The sequence below is a fragment of the Triticum dicoccoides genome, chromosome 7B (genome assembly GCF_002162155.2).
Source record: "Triticum dicoccoides isolate Atlit2015 ecotype Zavitan chromosome 7B, WEW_v2.0, whole genome shotgun sequence".
Lineage (NCBI taxonomy): Eukaryota > Viridiplantae > Streptophyta > Magnoliopsida > Poales > Poaceae > Triticum > Triticum dicoccoides.
Window position 1 is genome coordinate 64,491,992 of NC_041393.1, and position 5,920 is coordinate 64,497,911.

Here is a 5,920-nt window from a genome sequence, read left to right on the forward strand (position 1 = left end):
ATGATAAGTTCCTGTAACATGTTGTTTCTTAGCTCTAAACATTGCATCATGATGTTATTTCTGCAAAGTCTGAATTGTTATTATTTGCAATCTTACCATGTGTGTTTGAGCATGTTCTAGTGATTTCTGGAGATAGCTCACTGTTCTTGTTTCGTTATGGTTTACCTGTACTTCATGTCCATGCCTTTTGTTCTCATGTTGGGGTACTGTAGCATGTTGTTTTGATGCTTGCAATATGCCTAGTCGCTGTTTTGGACAGCTTGTCCTTTAAACTTGTTTCATGTGTGTGTGTTGAACCGTTGCTCCGTTTTGAGTGTGCTCTATATGAAACTTGCTTAGAATTGCATGTAGTTTCATATTATCATGTTGCATCCTTGTTTTGAGGTGTTTGCTTGATGTTTGTATGCATTTTGCATCAATGCCATGTTTGACTTGTTTTGCTCATATCTTCTAGGCCGTAGCTCCAAATCTAATGAACTTTATATGTAACTTGACTAGAATCTCGTGTAGATCATCTTGTTGCATCTTAACGTGCTCTTTAACAACTTGAACATAAGGTTTATTCAGATCTGGACCAATTTACAAATATGCATATGAGGACTTACCAGAATTGCTATATGTTGTTCCCGGCCTCATTTAAACTTGCCTTGATGTGTTGCTCTGCTTTGCAGCATCCCTTGCCATGAGTAGCTTCATGTAGCTTTGTCATGCATCATGCTTGTTGTGCATCATGTCATGTTCATGTGTGGTGTGTTTACCATGTTGTGTGCTTCTTTTCGACAGTTCCTGTTTCGTTGCGATCATGAGGACTCATTCGTCTACGCTTGGTTCGTATTCGTGGCTTCGTCTTTGTCATGGACTCGTTCTTCTTCCTTGCGGGATTTCAGGCAAGATGACCGATACCCTGGATCTCACTACTATCATTGCTATGCTAGTTGCTTCGTTCTATCGCTTTGCTGCGCTACCTATCACCTGTTTATCAAGCCTCCCATATTGCCATGAACCTCTAACCTTTGACACCTTTCCTATGCAAACCGTTGTTTGGCTATGTTACCGCTTTTGCTCAGTCCCTCTTATAGCGTTGCTAGTTGCAGGTGAAGTTGAAGATTTCTCCATGGTGGACAGGATTTTGGTTGGGATATCACAATATCTCTTATATTATTAATGCATCTATATATTTGGTAAAGGGTGGAAGGCTTGGCCTTATGCCTGGTGTTTTGTTCCACTCTTTCCGCCCTAGTTTCCGTCATACCGGTGTTATGTTCCCGAATTTTGCGTTCCTTACGCGGTCGGGTGATTTATGGGACCCCCTTGATAGTTCGCTTTGAATAAAACTCCTCCAGCAAGGCCCAACCTTGGTTTTACCATTTGCCTCACCTAGCCCTTTTTCCCTTGGGAGTCGCGCATCCCGAGGGTCATCTTTATTTTACCCCCCCGGGCCAGTGCTTGTCTAAGTGTTGGTCCAAACTGAGCGATGTCCGGCGCCCCCTGGGCAACCAGGGTCTATGCCAACCCGACGTCTTGCTCATCCGGTGTGCCCTGAGAACGAGATATTTGCAGCTCCTATCGGGATTTGTCGGCACAACGGGAGGCTTTGCTGGTCTTGTTTTACGATTGTCGAAATGTCTTGTAAACCGGGATTCCGGAGTCTGATCGGGTCTTCCTGGGAGAAGGTCTATTCCTTCGTTGATCGCGAGAGCTTGTCATGGGCTAAGTTGGGACACCCCTGCAGGGTATAATCTTTCGAAAGTCGTGCCTGCGGTTATAGGCAGATGGGAATTTGTTAATGTCCGGTTGTAGATAACTTGACACCAGATCCGAATTAAAACGCATCAATCGCGTGTGTAGCCGTGATGGTCTCTTCTCGGCGGAGTCCGGGAAGTGAACACGGTTTCTAGGTTATGTTTGACGTAAGTAGGAGTTCAGGATCACTTCTTGATCATTACTAGTTGACGACCGTTCCTTTGCTTCTCTTCTCACTCTTATTTGCGTATGTTAGCCACCATATATGCTTAGTCGCTGCTGCAACCTCACCACTTTACCCCTTCCTTCCCTTTAAGCTTTGCTAGTCTTGATACCCATGGTAATGGGATTGCTGAGTCCTCGTGGCTCACAGATTACTACAAGAACAGTTGCAGGTACAGGGTATGTGATAGTCATGACGCGAGAGCGATGCTTGCTTGCATTGAGTTCTTCTTCTGCTTCTTCGATCAGGGGATAGGTTCCAGGTCGGCAGCCTGGGCTAGCAGGGTGGATGTCGTTTGAGTTTCTGTTTGTGTTTCATCCGTAGTCGGATGATACTCTGTTGTATTGTGATGTTGTATTCGTGTGGCATTGTATGCCTGTTGTATGTATCCCTATCTATTATGTAATGTTGATGTAGTGATATCCACCTTGCATAAGCGTTTCAATATGCGGGTCTATCCTTGGTGGGACCTTCGAGTTCCTTTTGGATAGGGTCGCATATTGGGCGTGACAAGTTGGTATCAGAGCCTCGACCGACCATAGGAGCCCCCTTGATTGATCGTGTAGTTTGGTCGTCGTTGAGTCTAGAAGAAAACTATTTTCGGAGTCTAGTTATATCGGAGAGTAGGAATTCTTTTTAATCCTCTGCCCCTTCATCGCTCTGGTAAGGAATCTTGACGTAGGTGTTTTGAATTACTTCTCTTCCCTTTCAAATTTTTCTTTAGGATCACGAAGTTGGTTTTCCGGTAGTTGTTCCTCATCTCTTTTCATCCGGTGCATTTCTCGTCAAATTGACTCGAGCCTCTTCATCTTTGAGTTCAATCCTCAGTTGTTTTCTTTTCCCACCCGCCCACCCTTCTTCTTCTCGGAACCGGAGTCCGTAATCGAGTATCCATCCTACTCGTGCGAAGTTTTTGCTCTTTCAACCGGTGTTTTCTCTTCAAGATATTCGTCGATTTCCTCTTCCAAGTTGCCTTTGTTTTCCCGCCCTCCCACCCTATTCTTCCCGGAGTCTGAGTCTGTTTCGAGCATCAATTTTCATTCGTGTGGAGCCTCTTCAGTCTTCCCTCAATCATTTCAACTGCTGAATTCTCGTCTCGGTGGACATTCTTCATCTCTTTTCTAGTGGACCCAATAAAAGTTTTTGAGGTTTATCATATTCTTTTATTTGGATCAAGTGTTCTCCCTGCTCATTCGCCTCTCGCCAGTTTATCATTCCGGAGTTCGGAAGACATCTCAGGAGATTCATCTGTGTTCCAATTGATTCGAGGTTGTCACCTCATTCAAATATTTCAATTGTTCCGGTGCATCATCTATCTTTCCAACAATCCCTTTCAACGATTTTTTCTCTTCAGTGGGCCCTAACCCATAGGTCTTTTCCCAGGATCTTACCTGACTCTTCTAGTTTTTTCCGGAGCTATTCTAAATTCTTTTCAAAGTGTGACGTAAGAATGGATTCCATCGGTCACATGCCTTTTCCAAGATCAATTTCAAATCATTTTCGTTGTTGTATCAACCCTTCCTCTTTTTCATTCTCCCGGAATATCTCACTAATTTTGGTGTTGTTTCTCGTCATCATTCTTAACATTTGAAGACCGAAGAAGAGTTTTCCTCTAAATCTTGCCCGTTCTCTCGAAGATTCGTGGTTCTAGCCTCGTGTTACCATCTCAAATCATTTTAGTTTGTCAGATATTCTTTCTTAACCATCTGGAGTATGTCAGAAGTTCTTTTCCCATTTCTTTTCACCGAAGGCCATTGTTCCAGAAGAATTCTTTGTCCTCACATTTCAGCTACCGTTATCCAGTTATCCCGGTGCTTTGTTCAAGTGTTCTTTAATCAGCTCAGGATCTCTTTGTTCTTTTGCATCGTAATCCCCTCTAGCTTATTTGTTCTTCTAATTCTTCCCGGTGATTCAGTCTCTTTTATCAGTCATTTTCGAATTCTTATGATGGTTCGTTCAACATTCTTTTTCCTTGATTATCATATTAATCCTTTCGTTCTTTTCAATCCAACCGGTGGTTCATGAAGACCTTCTCAAGTTTGTGATATATCACTTCTCAATCCTTTTCAAGAAGAATAAGTAGTATGAAAAATCCATTGCTTGTCATCAATTTAATTTGATGAAGGATAGGCATACAATAAATCTTATTCTTATTTTCTCAAAGTGATTAATCCTTTTCTTCGGAGTTTGTTCTTGATGAATAAATTCTAGTTCCAAGTGCTTTCATCTTTTCTTTTCCGGAGTTCAAATTTTCCTCGGCTATTTTGTCGGAACCTCCATCTAAATCATCCCAACGCTCATATTATTCTTTCTTCCTTCATTCTATCTCATCATCTTTTGTACCGGAGTTCTTCATGGTGGTTCTTCATGATTCAATTCATTCTTCAAGAGTTCATCAAGATTCTTGTTTGTGGAGCTCAAGTATCTTTCCTTCTCGCATCTTGAAGTGCAATTAATCCTCCGTATTCTTTTGAAGTGGAGTTTTGCATTTCTTCGTTCTTCTCAGCTATCCAATCATTTCCGTTTGTGGTCGGTTATCACCTCAAAATTTCTGAGATGTTATCCATAATTCCACGACAAGCTTATTCTTTTCGTTGTTGAATTTTCTCAACAACTCCATTCAATCTTTTCTTCTAAGGTTGTTTTCTATTTCATTCGTGGCACAAGTTGTCATTTTCTTCTCAGTTCTTTTCATTCAATTATTTTTCAATTCTTTCCGGAGGTTTTGTGTCATGTCTTCGTCAAGTATCTTTCCATCCTCTCAAGCTCGTGTTGTTTCCTCCATGTTTCAGCCGGAGTGCTGCCTAAATCCTTTCAGTCTTATTCGTTTCTTATCTCGTTCTAACCGGAGTGGTTTCATAGTCTATCTGATTCCGTGAGCTTTCGATTCTCGTCATTCTCGTCGTTCCTCTCTTCTTCTCGAGTGCTCTCGATTTCTTGCTTCTTCTCTTGAGTTCTTGCTTCACCTCATCCCTTTTCCCTTCCGTCTCGGTCCTAAGATCTCGGGATGAGATCTCTTGTTAGTGGAGGAGCGTTGTAACGCCCCGGATTCGATGCGCCAGATGTCATTCAGTTATTTGCTGTCGTTGCCATGTTATTTGCTTGCGTGTTGCATTTTATCATGTCATCATGTGCATTTCATTTTGCATACATATTCGTCTCATGCATCCGAGCCTTTTCCCCGTTGTCCGTTTCGCAATCCGGCGCTCCTATGTCCTCCGGCGTCTCCCTCTTCTCTCTTTTCGTGAGTGGGTGTTGAACATTCTCGGAATGGCCCGAGGCTTGCCAAGTGGCCTTGGTATAGCACCGGTAGACCGCCTGTCAAGTTTCGTGCCATTTGGAGGTCGTTTGATACTCCAAGGGTTAACCGCATAGCCTGCAAACCCCCATTCTCTTTGCAGCCCAACACCCTTCCAAACTGGCCCAAAACCCACCTAACTCCCCTCCATGCTCTCGGTCGTTCGATCACGATCGTGTGGGTGAAAACCGCTCCTCATTTGGACTCTCCTAGCTCCCTCTACCTATATATATGTGGCCTCCCCCGAAATTCCCGCAGTCCAAACCCTAGCCAAACTCCTCTGCGCCGCCGGACATGTCCATCCGTGCCGGACATGTCCGCCGGACACGTCGTTTCACCCAATCAGGGCGCGACACATCATCTCCGCCGCCGCCTCAGCCAATCTCTCTGCGCCACCTCAGCCCCCGGCCCGCGCCCTCTCTCTCTCCCCACCGCCGTGGCCCGCGAGGCCCGAAGCGGGCCCGCGCGAGCCCGCGCTCCGCCGCCGCCTGGCCCGCCTGCCCGCCCGTGCCCGGCGCCCTGCACGGCCGCCGCCGGCGCCGCGCCGCCGCGCTGGGAACCCCGCCACCACGTCCCTCCGGCCGCCGTTGACCGCGGCCTCCTCCGCCTCCCGCGCCCTAGGGCCCTCCGCCCTCGCCGCCTCCAGCCCGGGGCTC